General features: G+C 49.5%; 1 protein-coding gene across 1 annotated transcript in view; it reads left to right on the top strand.

The window, feature by feature from the left end:
* LOC135519856 (threonylcarbamoyladenosine tRNA methylthiotransferase-like) overlaps positions 1 to 16,162 on the top strand; it is a 528,096-nt gene that overhangs the window by 1,113 nt on the left and 510,821 nt on the right. The window lies entirely within an intron of this gene.

Consider the following 16,162-nt stretch of genomic DNA (forward strand, 5'->3'; position numbering starts at 1 on the left):
ATCATCTGTTATAATGAGCTGGCCAACGGAGCCTGGCTGTGTCCCAGAGTAGCCCTGTTTGGTCTGTGTCGCAGGCTTTGTGGCCTGGTCCTGTGTGTCAGACAGCCCAGACTAGACAGGCTTAGTGTCGTCAGTAGCTGTGTCCCAGAGTAGCCCTGTTCGGTCTGTCGCAGGCTTTGTGGCCTGGTCCTGTGTGTTAGACAGCCCAGACTAGACAGGCTTAGTGTCGTCAGTAGCTGTGTCCCAGAGTAGCCCTGTTCGGTCTGTCGCAGGCTTTGTGGCCTGGTCCTGTGTGTTAGACAGCCCAGACTAGTCAGGCTTAGTGTCGTCAGTAGCTGTGTCCCAGAGTAGCCCTGTTTGGTCGGTGTCTCAGGCTTTGTGGCCTGGTCCTGTGTGTTAGACAGCCCAGACTAGACAGGCTTAGTGTCGTCAGTAGCTGTGTCCCAGAGTAGCCCTGTTCGGTCTGTCGCAGGCTTTGTGGCCTGGTCCTGTGTGTTAGACAGCCCAGACTAGACAGGCTTAGTGTCGTCAGTAGCTGTGTCCCAGAGTAGCCCTGTTCGGTTTGTGTCGCAGGCTTTGTGGCCTGGTCCTGTGTGTTAGACAGCCCAGACTAGACAGGCTGTGGAGGAAGTGGTCTCAGTCATAACGAGGTGGCTTGGTGTCGTCAGTAGCTGTGTCCCAGAGTAGCCCTGTTCGGTCTGTCGCAGGCTTTGTGGCCTGGTCCTGTGTGTTAGACAGCCCAGACTAGACAGGCTTAGTGTCGTCAGTAGCTGTGTCCCAGAGTAGCCCTGTTTGGTTTGTGTCTCAGGCTTTGTGGCCTGGTCCTGTGTGTTAGACAGCCCAGACTAGACAGGCTGTGGAGGAAGTGGTCTCAGTCATAACGAGGTGGCTTAGTGTCGTCAGTAGCTGTGCCCCAGAGTAGCCCTGTTCGGTCTGTCGCAGGCTTTGTGGCCTGGTCCTGTGTGTTAGACAGCCCAGACTAGACAGGCTTAGTGTCGTCAGTAGCTGTGTCCCAGAGTAGCCCTGTTCGGTCTGTCGCAGGCTTTGTGGCCTGGTCCTGTGTGTTAGACAGCCCAGACTAGACAGGCTTAGTGTCGTCAGTAGCTGTGTCCCAGAGTAGCCCTGTTCGGTCTGTCGCAGGCTTTGTGGCCTGGTCCTGGTCCTGTGTGTTAGACAGCCCAGACTAGACAGGCTTAGTGTCGTCAGTAGCTGTGTCCCAGAGTAGCCCTGTTCGGTTTGTGTCGCAGGCTTTGTGGCCTGGTCCTGTGTGTTAGACAGCCCAGACTAGACAGGCTGTGGAGGAAGTGGTCTCAGTCATAACGAGGTGGCTTAGTGTCGTCAGTAGCTGTGTCCCAGAGTAGCCCTGTTTGGTCGGTGTCTCAGGCTTTGTGGCCTGGTCCTGTGTGTTAGACAGCCCAGACTAGACAGGCTGTGGAGGAAGTGGTCTCAGTCATAACGAGGTGGCTTGGTGTCGTCAGTAGCTGTGTCCCAGAGTAGCCCTGTTCGGTCTGTCGCAGGCTTTGTGGCCTGGTCCTGTGTGTTAGACAGCCCAGACTAGACAGGCTTAGTGTCGTCAGTAGCTGTGTCCCAGAGTAGCCCTGTTCGGTTTGTGTCGCAGGCTTTGTGGCCTGGTCCTGTGTGTTAGACAGCCCAGACTAGACAGGCTGTGGAGGAAGTGGTCTCAGTCATAACGAGGTGGCTTAGTGTCGTCAGTAGCTGTGTCCCAGAGTAGCCCTGTTTGGTCGGTGTCTCAGGCTTTGTGGCCTGGTCCTGTGTGTTAGACAGCCCAGACTAGACAGGCTGTGGAGGAAGTGGTCTCAGTCATAACGAGGTGGCTTGGTGTCGTCAGTAGCTGTGTCCCAGAGTAGCCCTGTTCGGTCTGTCGCAGGCTTTGTGGCCTGGTCCTGTGTGTTAGACAGCCCAGACTAGACAGGCTTAGTGTCGTCAGTAGCTGTGTCCCAGAGTAGCCCTGTTCGGTCTGTCTCAGGCTTTGTGGCCTGGTCCTGTGTGTTAGACAGCCCAGACTAGACAGGCTGTGGAGGAAGTGGTCTCAGTCATAACGAGGTGGCTTAGTGTCGTCAGTAGCTGTGTCCCAGAGTAGCCCTGTTCGGTCTGTCGCAGGCTTTGTGGCCTGGTCCTGTGTGTTAGACAGCCCAGACTAGACAGGCTTAGTGTCGTCAGTAGCTGTGTCCCAGAGTAGCCCTGTTCGGTCTGTCGCAGGCTTTGTGGCCTGGTCCTGTGTGTTAGACAGCCCAGACTAGACAGGCTTAGTGTCGTCAGTAGCTGTGTCCCAGAGTAGCCCTGTTCGGTTTGTGTCGCAGGCTTTGTGGCCTGGTCCTGTGTGTTAGACAGCCCAGACTAGACAGGCTGTGGAGGAAGTGGTCTCAGTCATAACGAGGTGGCTTAGTGTCGTCAGTAGCTGTGTCCCAGAGTAGCCCTGTTTGGTCGGTGTCTCAGGCTTTGTGGCCTGGTCCTGTGTGTTAGACAGCCCAGACTAGACAGGCTGTGGAGGAAGTGGTCTCAGTCATAACGAGGTGGCTTGGTGTCGTCAGTAGCTGTGTCCCAGAGTAGCCCTGTTCGGTCTGTCGCAGGCTTTGTGGCCTGGTCCTGTGTGTTAGACAGCCCAGACTAGACAGGCTTAGTGTCGTCAGTAGCTGTGTCCCAGAGTAGCCCTGTTTGGTCGGTGTCTCAGGCTTTGTGGCCTGGTCCTGTGTGTTAGACAGCCCAGACTAGACAGGCTGTGGAGGAAGTGGTCTCAGTCATAACGAGGTGGCTTAGTGTCGTCAGTAGCTGTGTCCCAGAGTAGCCCTGTTTGGTTTGTGTCTCAGGCTTTGTGGCCTGGTCCTGTGTGTTAGACAGCCCAGACTAGAAAGGCTTGGTGTCGTCAGTAGCTGTGTTTCAGTGACTCGGCGTAGTCTGTCGAGTCATCTACTGTTACCAGTCATAGTGTCTCACTGAATCCCAGGATAAGTTGGCGTTAGACACCACACTTCTGTTATACATTAGACTGGTCTTATCTGTCTGTTAGGGGGGGAGAGCTGCTCTTCATTTACATTAGACTGGTCTTATCTGTCTGTTAGGGGGGGAGAGCTGCTCTTCATTTACATTAGACTGTAGTCTTATCTGTCTGTTAGGGGGGGAGAGCTGCTCTTCATTTACATTAGACTGGTCTTATCTGTCTGTTAGGGGGGGAGAGCTGCTCTTCATTTACATTAGACTGGTCTTATCTGTCTGTTAGGGGGGAGAGCTGCTCTTCATTTACATTAGACTGGTCTTATCTGTCTGTTAGGGGGAGAGCTGCTCTTCATTTACATTAGACTGGTCTTATCTGTCTGTTAGGGGGAGAGCTGCTCTTCATTTACATTAGACTGGTCTTATCTGTCTGTTAGGGGGGGAGAGCTGCTCTTCATTTACATTAGACTGGTCTTATCTGTCTGTTAGGGGGAGAGCTGCTCTTCATTTACATTAGACTGGTCTTATCTGTCTGTTAGGGGAGAGCTGCTCTTCATTTACATTAGACTGGTCTTATCTGTCTGTTAGGGGGGAGAGCTGCTCTTCATTTACATTAGACTGGTCTTATCTGTCTGTTAGGGGGGGAGAGCTGCTCTTCATTTACATTAGACTGGTCTTATCTGTCTGTTAGGGGGAGAGCTGCTCTTCATTTACATTAGACTGGTCTTATCTGTCTGTTAGGGGGAGAGCTGCTCTTCATTTACATTAGACTGGTCTTATCTGTCTGTTAGGGGGGAGAGCTGCTCTTCATTTACATTAGACTGGTCTTATCTGTCTGTTAGGGGGGGAGAGCTGCTCTTCATTTACATTAGACTGTAGTCTTATCTGTCTGTTAGGGGGGAGAGCTGCTCTTCATTTACATTAGACTGTAGTCTTATCTGTCTGTTAGGGGGGAGAGCTGCTCTTCATTTACATTAGACTGGTCTTATCTGTCTGTTAGGGGGGGAGAGCTGCTCTTCATTTACATTAGACGGGTCTTATCTGTCTGTTAGGGGGGAGAGCTGCTCTTCATTTACATTAGACTGTAGTCTTATCTGTCTGTTAGGGGGAGAGCTGCTCTTCATTTACATTAGACTGGTCTTATCTGTCTGTTAGGGGTAGAGCTGCTCTTCATTTACATTAGACTGGTCTTATCTGTCTGTTAGGGGGGAGAGCTGCTCTTCATTTACATTAGACTGGTCTTATCTGTCTGTTAGGGAGGGAGAGCTGCTCTTCATTTACATTAGACTGGTCTTATCTGCCTGTTAGGGGGGAGAGCTGCTCTTCATTTACATTAGACTGGTCTTATCTGTCTGTTAGGGGGGAGAGCTGCTCTTCATTTACATTAGACTGTAGTCTTATCTGTCTGTTAGGGAGGGAGAGCTGCTCTTCATTTACATTAGACTGGTCTTATCTGTCTGTTAGGGGGGGAGAGCTGCTCTTCATTTACATTAGACTGGTCTTATCTGTCTGTTAGGGGGGAGAGCTGCTCTTCATTTACATTAGACTGGTCTTATCTGTCTGTTAGGGGGGAGAGCTGCTCTTCATTTACATTAGACTGGTCTTATCTGTCTGTTAGGGGGGAGAGCTGCTCTTCATTTACATTAGACTGGTCTTATCTGTCTGTTAGGGGGGAGAGCTGCTCTTCATTTACATGTCTTATCTGTCTTACAGGGAGTTACAGTACAGAGTCAATGTGGAGGCTATATACAGGGTGTTACGGTACAGAGTCTATGTGAGGGGGCACAGGTTAGTTGAGGTCATTGGGACATGTAGGTAGGGGTGAAGTGACTGTGTATAGATAATAAACAGAGTAGCATCATTGTTAAATCAAAGGGGGGGTCAATGTAAATAGTCTGAGTAGCCATTTGATTAGATGTTCAGCAGTCTTATGGCTTGGGGGGGTAGAAGCTGTTTGGGAACCTCTTGGACCTAGACTTGGTGTTCCGGTACCGCTTACCGTGCGGAAGCAGAGAGAACAGTCTATGACGAGGGTGGCTGGAGTCTTTTTTTCGGGCCTTCCTCTGACACGGCCTGTAGAGGTGCTGGACAGCAGGAAGCCCCAGTGATGTACTGGCGTCACCACCTGTCACCACCACCCTCTGCTCCCCTCTCCTCCCCTCTCCTCTCTCCTCCTCTCTCCTCTCTCTCCTTCCCTCTTCTCTCTCCTCACCTCACCTCTCCTCTCTCCTCCCCTCTCTCCTCCCCTCTCCTCTCTCCTTCCCTCTCCTCTCTCCTCCCCCCTCTCCTCTCACCTCTCCTCTCTCCTTCCCTCTCCTCCCCTCTCCTCTCTCCTTCCCTCTCCTTCCCTCTCCTTCCCCTCTCCTCTCTCTCCCTCTCCTCCCTCTCCCCTCTCCCTCCCTCCTCCCTCTCCCCCTCTCCTCTCTCCTCCCTCCTCCCCTCCCCTCTCTCCCCCTCCCCTCTCCTCCCCTCTCCTCTCCCTCTCCCCTCCCCTCTCCTCTCTCCTTCCCTCTCCTCTCTCCCCCCCCTCTCCCCTCTCCCCCTCCTCCCCTCCCCTCCCCCTCTCTCCTCCCCTCTCTCCTCTCCCCCCCTCTCCTCCTCTCCCTCTCCTCCTCTCTCCCTCTCCTCTCTCCTTCCCTCTCCTCCCCTCTCCTCTCTCCTTCCCTCTCCTCTCTCTCCCCTCTCCCTCTCCTCCCCCTCTCCCTCTCCTCTCTCTCCTCCTCTCTCCCTCTCTCTCCCCTCTCTCCTCTCTCTCTCCCCCTCTCTCCTCCCCTCTCCTCTCTCCTCCCCTCTCCTCTCTCCTCCCCTCTCCTCTCCTCTCTCCTTCCCTCTCCTCTCTCTCCTCTCCTCTCTCCTCCCCCTCTCCCCCTCTCCTCTCCCCCCCTCTCCCCTCCCCTCTCCCCTCTCCCTCCCTCTCTCCTCCCCTCTCCCCCTCCCCCTCTCCCTCTCCCTCTCTCCTCCCCTCTCCTCTCTCCTCCCCTCTCCTCTCTCCTCCCCTCTCCTCTCTCCTCTCCTCTCTCCTCTCTCCTCTCTCCTCTCTCCTCCCCTCTCCTCTCTCCCCTCTCCCCCTCTTGTCTTTTCTGTGAGTAGCTGCTTGTGTCCAGGTTGTTGTTGCTATAGATTTATATCCTGGCTGTAAACCATGGGCCTGTTCACCCAGAAATGTGATTTCTGAGTAATGCACCCGGCTGACCTACAGGGTCGCCAATCTGGACCGTTGCTGCTTATGCTGCACTTTCCCCCCCTGTGAAGTGAGCCGGGGAACCCAAATGTCACCCTTATTCCCTATTTAGTGCACTACGTTTGACCAGAGTCCTATGGGGTTCCTCTAAAGTAGTGCAGTAGTTTGGGAATAGGGTGCCATTTGGGTCGCGGTAGACTGGTTCTTTCTGGGTCTGAGGCCACAGAATGGAGCTCTGGTTCTGTCTGGGTCTGAGGCCAGAGAATGGAGCTCTGGTTCTGTCTGGGTCTGAGGCCACAGAATGGAGCTCTGGTTCTGTCTGGGTCTGAGCCCAGAGAATGGAGCTCTGGTTCTGTCTGGGTCTGAGCCCAGAGAATGGAGCTCTGGTTCTGTCTGGGTCTGAGCCCAGAGAATGGAGCTCTGGTTCTGTCTGGGTCTGAGCCCAGAGAATGGAGCTCTGGTTCTGTCTGGGTCTGAGGCCAGAGAATGGAGCTCTGGTTCTGTCTGGGTCTGAGGCCAGAGAATGGAGCTCTGGTTCTGTCTGGGTCTGAGGCCACAGAATGGAGCTCTGGTTCTGTCTGGGTCTGAGGCCACAGAATGGAGCTCTGGTTCTGTCTGGGTCTGAGGCCAGAGAATGGAGCTCTGGGTCTGAGGCCAGAGAATGGAACTCTGGTTCTGTCTGGGTCTGAGGCCAGAGAATGGAACTCTGGTTCTTTTCCTCAGTAGAGTCTGGGCTGAACCACGTCAGGCTGTTGGGCTGTAAGACTCCACTATTTAGATGGAGATAGAGGGGCTTTATCAGACAGTTGTCTGGGCCTGGGGAGAGAGTGAGTGTGTGGAAGGGTTAGTGTGTGACTGAGGGAGAGAGTGTGTGTGTGTTGCTTTGTACTGAACAGGCCTGAGGCCAGTAGTGTTTAGTGAGGATGTGTTGCTTCGTACTGAACAGGCCTGAGGCCAGTAGTGTTTAGTGAGGATGTGTTGCTTTGTACTGAACAGGCCTGAGGCCAGTAGTGTTTAGTGAGGATGTGTTGCTTTGTACTGAACAGGCCTGAGGCCAGTAGTGTTTAGTGAGGATGTGTTGCTTTGTACTGAACAGGCCTGAGGCCAGTAGTGTTTAGTGAGGATGTGTTGCTTTGTACTGAACAGGCCTGAGGCCAGTAGTGTTTAGTGAGGATGTGTTGCTTTGTACTGAACAGGCCTGAGGCCAGTAGTGTTTAGTGAGGATGTGTTGCTTTGTACTGAACAGGCCTGAGGCCAGTAGTGTTTAGTGAGGATGTGTTGCTTTGTACTGAACAGGCCTGAGGCCAGTAGTGTTTAGTGAGGATGTGTTGCTTTGTACTGAACAGGCCTGAGGCCAGTAGTGTTTAGTGAGGATGTGTTGCTTTGTACTGAACAGGCCTGAGGCCAGTAGTGTTTAGTGAGGATGTGTTGCTTTGTACTGAACAGGCCTGAGGCCAGTAGTGTTTAGTGAGGATGTGTTGCTTTGTACTGAACAGGCCTGAGGCCAGTAGTGTTTAGTGAGGATGTGTTGCTTTGTACTGAACAGGCCTGAGGCCAGTAGTGTTTAGTGAGGGTGTGTTGCTTTGTACTGAACAGGCCTGAGGCCAGTAGTGTTTAGTGAGGGTGTGTTGCTTTGTACTGAACAGGCCTGAGGCCAGTAGTGTTTAGTGAGGATGTGTTGCTTTGTACTGAACAGGCCTGAGGCCAGTAGTGTTTAGTGAGGATGTGTTGCTTTGTACTTAACAGGCCTGAGGCCAGTAGTGTTTAGTGAGGATGTGTTGCTTTGTACTGAACAGGCCTGAGGCCAGTAGTGTTTAGTGAGGATGTGTTGCTTTGTACTGAACAGGCCTGAGGCCAGTAGTGTTTAGTGAGGATGTGTTGCTTTGTACTGAACAGGCCTGAGGCCAGTAGTGTTTAGTGAGGATGTGTTGCTTTGTACTGAACAGGCCTGAGGCCAGTAGTGTTTAGTGAGGATGTGTTGCTTTGTACTGAACAGGCCTGAGGCCAGTAGTGTTTAGTGAGGATGTGTTGCTTTGTACTGAACAGGCCTGAGGCCAGTAGTGTTTAGTGAGGATGTGTTGCTTTGTACTGAACAGGCCTGAGGCCAGTAGTGTTTAGTGAGGATGTGTTGCTTTGTACTGAACAGGCCTGAGGCCAGTAGTGTTTAGTGAGGATGTGTTGCTTTGTACTGAACAGGCCTGAGGCCAGTAGTGTTTAGTGAGGATGTGTTGCTTTGTACTGAACAGGCCTGAGGCCAGTAGTGTTTAGTGAGGATGTGTTGCTTTGTACTGAACAGGCCTGAGGCCAGTAGTGTTTAGTGAGGATGTGTTGCTTTGTACTGAACAGGCCTGAGGCCAGTAGTGTTTAGTGAGGATGTGTTGCTTTGTACTGAACAGGCCTGAGGCCAGTAGTGTTTAGTGAGGATGTGTTGCTTTGTACTGAACAGGCCTGAGGCCAGTAGTGTTTAGTGAGGATGTGTTGCTTTGTACTGAACAGGCCTGAGGCCAGTAGTGTTTAGTGAGGATGTGTTGCTTTGTACTGAACAGGCCTGAGGCCAGTAGTGTTTAGTGAGGATGTGTTGCTTTGTACTGAACAGGCCTGAGGCCAGTAGTGTTTAGTGAGGATGTGTTGCTTTGTACTGAACAGGCCTGAGGCCAGTAGTGTTTAGTGAGGATGTGTTGCTTTGTACTGAACAGGCCTGAGGCCAGTAGTGTTTAGTGAGGATGTGTTGCTTTGTACTGAACAGGCCTGAGGCCAGTAGTGTTTAGTGAGGATGTGTTGCTTTGTACTGAACAGGCCTGAGGCCAGTAGTGTTTAGTGAGGATGTGTTGCTTTGTACTGAACAGGCCTGAGGCCAGTAGTGTTTAGTGAGGATGTGTTGCTTTGTACTGAACAGGCCTGAGGCCAGTAGTGTTTAGTGAGGATGTGTTGCTTTGTACTGAACAGGCCTGAGGCCAGTAGTGTTTAGTGAGGATGTGTTGCTTTGTACTGAACAGGCCTGAGGCCAGTAGTGTTTAGTGAGGATGTGTTGATGGTTACCAGTGGAACAGCCTCCTGAGAATCACATTTAAAAAATAACAAACAGCTCTCTCCCTCTCTCCTTCCTTCCTTCCCTCTCTCCTTCCTTCCCTCACTTTCTCTTTAGCTCCTTCCCTTCTTTCACTTTCTCCTTCCCTTCTTTCCTTCCCTCCCTCCTTCCTTTCCTTTCCTTCCCTCTGTCTTTCCTTCCTTCCCTTCTTTCACTTTCTCCTTCCCTTCCTTCCCATCTCTCGCTCCCTCTCTTCCATCCCACTCTTTCCTCTCTTCCTTCCCTCCCTCCTTCCCTCACTCCCATTCTCTTTCCTTCCCTCGCTCTCCCTCTTTCTCTTTCCTTCCCTCCCCTCACTTTCCTTCCCTCACTCTCCCTCTTTCTCTCGTTCCCTCCCCTCTCACTTTTCTTCCTTCTCTTCATTCCTTCTGTCTCCTTCCTTGCTCTCCTGCTCCCCCCCCCTCTGGCTCCCTCCCCTCCCTCCTTTCCCCTCTCTCTTGTTTTGTCTCTCTTGCAAGCCCAACAGATTGGTGAGAACTACCCCCCCCCCCCTATTCCTTCGTGCCTGTGAATTCCTCCCTGTGTTTATGCCCATAGCTCCATGTTGTATTGTCTTCAGTAGATGTACAGGCTGGAAGTCTAAGCCATGAATGTCTCCCTGCCATGTGGTCTTGTCCTGCTTGGAAGCCAGTAGTCTTTAAATAGTGTTTCTTTGTATTCCGTTATTTACTCTGAAACTGCAGCTGGGTGTTTCTGCGTTCTTCCACCCTCAAAAACAAGTTAACACGATGTTGTTGGGTGTTTTTTATTATTAGAAAGGAAATAAAATTATATAAATGTAACCCCTAATCCAATCGATCCAGTTATTTTATGTGAATGGCCCTCGACGGTTCCATGTGAATACATTTAACCTGTACATGTGTTGTTGTAGTGGGCTTTATCAATGATCCTTTCTGAAACTAGAATGGGGTTTTACCAAGAAAACAAAACGTGTGTGTGTAGTGTGTAGCGTGTAGTGTGTGTGTGTAGTGTGTGTGTAGTGTGTAGTGTGTGTGTGTGTGTGTGTGTGTATAAATGGCCTTGTAAAAGATGAGTTCTTCCTTAGTAACTGTCTGACTGTGTCTCTGGTTCAAGGTAGAGCTCCAGTTAGTTATATGACATCGTTATAGTGTGTATGATGATGTCGTACAACTCACTGCATGCTTGTGATCAACAACAGAATTCAAATCTGCCAAAACCGTCACTATTTGCACTTCCCTAATATTGTTGTCTCTGAACAAACGGCAGACAGGCTGAGTCAGAACATCCCCGCGCCTCAAACTACAGAAAGAAAATGGAGGCATGTCCTGAAACTATGACCCCCCCCCCATGAATGGAGAAATACAACTGAAGCACAAAATGAGTTCTTCTTTAAATTCATGATTTGGTGCGAACCGTGACTGAAGTGGAGCAGAAATGACAATAGGAATAATTGTTTAAATCGCCGCAAAGATATATATTTGTTCTGCGTGGAAAAAACCCCCGCTGAATTCTGCGTTAACACGACCTCTTCTAGTTTATGCTGCAATGTGTGTGTGTTTTTTTGGGGGTGGGGGGGGGGGGGGGGTGATCAGACCAAATTCACATAGAGATGTGTGTTATAGATCTGCCATTTGCATTGAATGCAAGTCTAAGAATCAATAGATATGTTCTATGTGCTCTATTTCGATGCTGCCTGTTAAGTTGAGTTTTTAATATCTTTTACTTCCTTGTTTTGTACACCAGCTTCAAACACATGAAAAATACAATATTTTTTGCTAAAGAAAAATAATTATTATATTTAAGATGTAGGTAATCATCGTACCAATATACTTGCTTGTTTTGTGGCACACAAACTGAAATTATGCAAACTATTCGAATTTTAGCGACCAGGAAATGGCAGAATGATTTTTAAAGGTAGATTTATATCATCAGACAGTTGACTTGCTTACAGATCACAGTACATCCAGAACATGCCTCAAACTATACTATGTAACTATACTATTGACTGTGTTTGTTTTACTCCATGTGTGACTCTGTGTCGTTGTATGTGTCGAACTGCTTTGCTTTATCTTGGCCAGGTCGCAATTGTAAATGAGAACTTGTTCTCAACTTGCCTACCTGGTTAAATAAAGGTGAAATAAATAAAATAAATAAATAAAAAACTACAGAAACTACAGCTGTGTTTAGTTCACCCTGAGTGATTTGACTCTGACTCTGCCACCTAATGACATAATTAAACAGAAACTACAGCTGTGTTTAGTTCACCCTGAGTGATTTGACTCTGCCACCTAATGACATAATTAAACAGAAACTACAGCTGTGTTTAGTTCACCCTGAGTGATTTGACTCTGACACCTAATGACATAATTAAACAGGAACTACAGCTGTGTTTAGTTCACCCTGAGTGATTTGACTCTGACTCTGCCACCTAATGACATAATTAAACAGAAACTACAGCTGTGTTTAGTTCACCCTGAGTGATTTGACTCTGCCTCTGCCACCTAATGACATAATTAAACAGAAACTACAGCTGTGTTTAGTTCACCCTGAGTGATTTGACTCTGACTCTGCCACCTAATGACATAACTAAACAGAAACTACAGCTGTGTTTAGTTCACCCTGAGTGATTTGACTCTGACTCTGCCACCTAATGACACAACTAAACAGAAACTACAGCTGTGTTTAGTTCACCCTGAGTGATTTGACTCTGACTCTGCCACCTAATGACATAACTAAACAGGAACTACAGCTGTGTTTAGTTCACCCTGAGTGATTTGACTCTGCCTCTGCCACCTAATGACATAATTAAACAGAAACTACAGCTGTGTTTAGTTCACCCTGAGTGATTTGACTCTGACTCTGCCACCTAGTGACATAATTAAACAGAAACTACAGCTGTGTTTAGTTCACCCTGAGTGATTTGACTCTGACTCTGCCACCTAGTGACATAATTAAACAGAAACTACAGCTGTGTTTAGTTCACCCTGAGTGATTTGACTCTGCCTCTGCCACCTAGTGACATAATTAAACAGAAACTACAGCTGTGTTTAGTTCACCCTGAGTGATTTGACTCTGACTCTGCCACCTAATGACATAATTAAACGGAAACTACAGCTGTGTTTAGTTCACCCTGAGTGATTTGACTCTGACTCTGCCACCTAATGACATAACTAAACAGGAACTACAGCTGTGTTTAGTTCACCCTGAGTGATTTGACTCTGACTCTGCCACCTAGTGACATAATTAAACAGAAACTACAGCTGTGTTTAGTTCACCCTGAGTGATTTGACTCTGACTCTGCCACCTAATGACATAACTAAACAGTGTGACTGAGTTCTGGGAAACAACCCTCATATTAAACACAATGTTCCTCCTTTGTCAACTATATTATTTATTGATCTTAGAATGGCACCCTACTATTCTCTATGGGTTATGGTATAAAGTAGTGCACTATATAGGGAATAGGGTGCCATTTGGTCCTGGTCTAAAGTAGTGCACTATATATATATAGGGAAAATGGTGCCATTTGGTCCTGGTCTAAAGTAGTGCACTATATATATAGGGAAAAGGGTTCCATTTGGTCCTGGTCTAAAGTAGTGCACTATATAGGGAATAGGGTGCCATTTGGTCCTGGTCTAAAGTAGTGCACTATTTAGGGAAAAGTGCCATTTGGCCCTGGTCTAAAGTAGTGCACTATATAGGGAATAGGGTGCCATTTGGGATGCACACTGGGCTATTTATATGCTCGGTAACCGTGAATTTCTCTGTAAGGGTCTATGTGTAAGAGCTGCCTCTGTGACAGATGATCGTTAGCTTGGTTGGGTCCCTTCTCCAGACTCATTTGGTTTCGCTAGCCTCGCTAACCTAGTGTCCTGGTCTGCCTATGATTTAAGACGAGGAGTGGTCCTTGTGGAGTAACTGGGTCACCGTGATAGAGAGGTTGTCATGGTGACAGAGGGGTTGTTATTGTTGTTGTTGTGTTTTTTACTCGGGAGGGGAAACTCGCAGGTGGAGGGGAAACGGGTCACAGCTGAGGCCACTGCCAGCCTGCAGCTGCTGTGTGTGTGTCTCTGAGGTGGAGTGAGTTAACCTCTGCAGAGATCTATAGGTGGTGTGTGTGTGTCTCTTAGGTAGAGTGAGTTAACCTCTGCAGAGATCTATAGGGGCTGTGTGTGTGTGTGTGTATGTCTCAGGTAGAGTGAGTTAACCTCTGCAGAGATCTATAGGTGCTGTGTGTGTGTGTGTGTGTGTGTGTGTGTGTGTGTGTCTCAGGTAGAGTGAGTTAACCTCTGCAGAGATCTATAGGTGCTGTGTGTGTGTGTGTGTGTGTCTCAGGTAGAGTGAGTTAACCTCTGCAGAGATCTATAGGTGCTGTGTGTGTGTGTGTGTGTGTGTGTGTGTGTCTCAGGTAGAGTGAGTTAACCTCTGCAGAGATCTACAGGTGCTGTGTGTCTGGCTCTTAGGTGGAGTGAGTTCACCTCTGTAGAGATCTATAGGTGCTGTGTGTGTGTGTGTCTCAGGTAGAGTGAGTTAACCTCTGCAGAGATCTATAGGTGCTGTGTGTGTGTGTGTGTCTCAGGTAGAGTGAGTTAACCTCTGCAGAGATCTATAGGTGCTGTGTGTGTGTGTGTCTCAGGTAGAGTGAGTTACCCTCTGCAGAGATCTGTAGGTGCTGTGTGTGTGTCTCAGGTAGAGTGAGTTACCCTCTGCAGAGATCTATAGGTGCTGTGTGTGTGTGTGTGTGTGTCTCAGGTAGAGTGAGTTAACCTCTGCAGAGATCTATAGGTGCTGTGTGTGTGTGTGTCTCAGGTAGAGTGAGTTACCCTCTGCAGAGATCTGTAGGTGCTGTGTGTGTGTCTCAGGTAGAGTGAGTTACCCTCTGCAGAGATCTATAGGTGCTGTGTGTGTGTGTGTGTGTGTCTCAGGTAGAGTGAGTTACCCTCTGCAGAGATCTATAGGTGCTGTGTGTGTGTGTGTGTGTCTCAGGTAGAGTGAGTTAACCTCTGCAGAGATCTATAGGTGCTGTGTGTGTGTGTCTCAGGTAGAGTGAGTTACCCTCTGCAGAGATCTATAGGTGCTGTGTGTGTGTGTGTGTGTCTCAGGTAGAGTGAGTTACCCTCTGCAGAGATCTATAGGTGCTGTGTGTGTGTGTGTGTGTGTGTGTCTCAGGTAGAGTGAGTTACCCTCTGCAGAGATCTATAGGGGCTGTGTGTTGTGGATCAGGGACCTTTTTGTTTGTGTTTGTCTCTCTATTCAAGGAACGCGTCCCACGGGGCCGGGATGTTTTGCAGGGCTCAGGTTGTGTTGATGCCGAGCTTGATGTGCAGCTGGCATGGCTGTGAAGGGCTGACTGTGCCAACCCTCGTCTGGGTCCCCCTCTCGTCTGGGTCGCCCCCCCCCCCGTATGGGTCGCTCCCGACCCCTCGCTACGACAGAACACGTTGATCTGCCCGTCCAACAAGAGTGTCTGTCTCTGTCTGTCTGTCTGTCTCTGTCTGTCTCTGTCTCCCTGTCTGTCTCTCTGTCTGTCTGTCTATCTGTCTCTGTCTGTCTGTCTGTCTGTCTCTGTCTGTCTGTCTCTGTCTCCCTGTCTGTCTCTCTGTCTGTCTGTCTATCTGTCTCTGTCTGTCTGTCTCAGAGAAATATAGTTGTACTTATGGTTTCAGACTTGTGAAATGAATCCTACTTTTATGGTTTCAGACCTGTGGAAAGACACAAATCTCCAACAGCTACTGAATAGGCCGGTATGATGGTTCATTGGACGATATTTTAAGCCCAGTTCAGATACGTAAGATGAGAGAGAGAGCTAGCTATTTTGCGGCACACAGCTCATCTAGCTTGCTGACATTTATCTGACAAGTGGTTACGGATGAAGACTGTCATAAAAATAAAATAATGGTCATAAACATAAATACATTTTTTTTTTAATACAATTTAAAGAATGTGGGGCGGTCCGTTTCTGCGATGGAATCTTAACAAACGTGATGCAACTTTGTTGCCCCTGGCTGAAACAAACAAGGTGTTTTGGAAAATGATGAGTAGAATGGGCTTGAATCCTCCCTGGGTATTTCACTGGTAAACTCAGGGTTACACTCCCTGTGGCAGGTAGCCTAGTGGTTAGAGTGGAGAGGTGGCAGGTAGCCTAGTGGTTAGAGTGGCAGGCAGCCTAGTGGTTAGAGTGGAGAGGTGGCAGGGTAGCCTAGTGGTTAGAGTGGCAGGCAGCCTAGTGGTTAGAGTGGAGAGGTGGCAGCGTAGCCTAGTGGTTAGAGTGGCAGGGCAGCCTAGTGGTTAGAGTGGAGAGGTGGCAGGTAGCCTAGTGGTTAGAGTGGCAGGGTAGCCTAGTGGTTAGAGTGGAGAGGTGGCAGGGTAGCCTAGTGGTTAGAGTGGAGAGGTGGCAGGGTAGCCTAGTGGTTAGAGTGGAGAGGTGGCAGGGCAGCCTAGTGGTTAGAGTGGCAGGCAGCCTAGTGGTTAGAGTGGAGAGGTGGCAGCGTAGCCTAGTGGTTAGAGTGGCAGGGCAGCCTAGTGGTTAGAGTGGAGAGGTGGCAGGTAGCCTAGTGGTTAGAGTGGCAGGGTAGCCTAGTGGTTAGAGTGGAGAGGTGGCAGGGTAGCCTAGTGGTTAGAGTGGAGAGGTGGCAGGGTAGCCTAGTGGTTAGAGTGGAGAGGTGGCAGGGCAGCCTAGTGGTTAGAGTGGCAGGCAGCCTAGTGGTTAGAGTGGAGAGGTGGCAGGGTAGCCTAGTGGTTAGAGTGGAGAGGTGGCAGGGTAGACTAGTGGTTAGAGTGGAGGGACGGCAGGCAGCCTAGTGGTTAGAGTGGAGAGGTGGCAGGGTAGCCTAGTGGTTAGAGTGGAGGGACGGCAGGCAGCCTATTGGTTAGAGTGGAGAGGTGGCAGGGTAGCCTAGTGGTTAGAGTGGAGAGGTGGCAGGGTAGGCTAGTGGTTAGAGTGGAGGGGCAGCAGGGTAGCCTAGTGGTTAGAGTGGAGA

Source organism: Oncorhynchus masou, chromosome 29, assembly GCF_036934945.1.
Source record: "Oncorhynchus masou masou isolate Uvic2021 chromosome 29, UVic_Omas_1.1, whole genome shotgun sequence".
Lineage (NCBI taxonomy): Eukaryota > Metazoa > Chordata > Actinopteri > Salmoniformes > Salmonidae > Oncorhynchus > Oncorhynchus masou.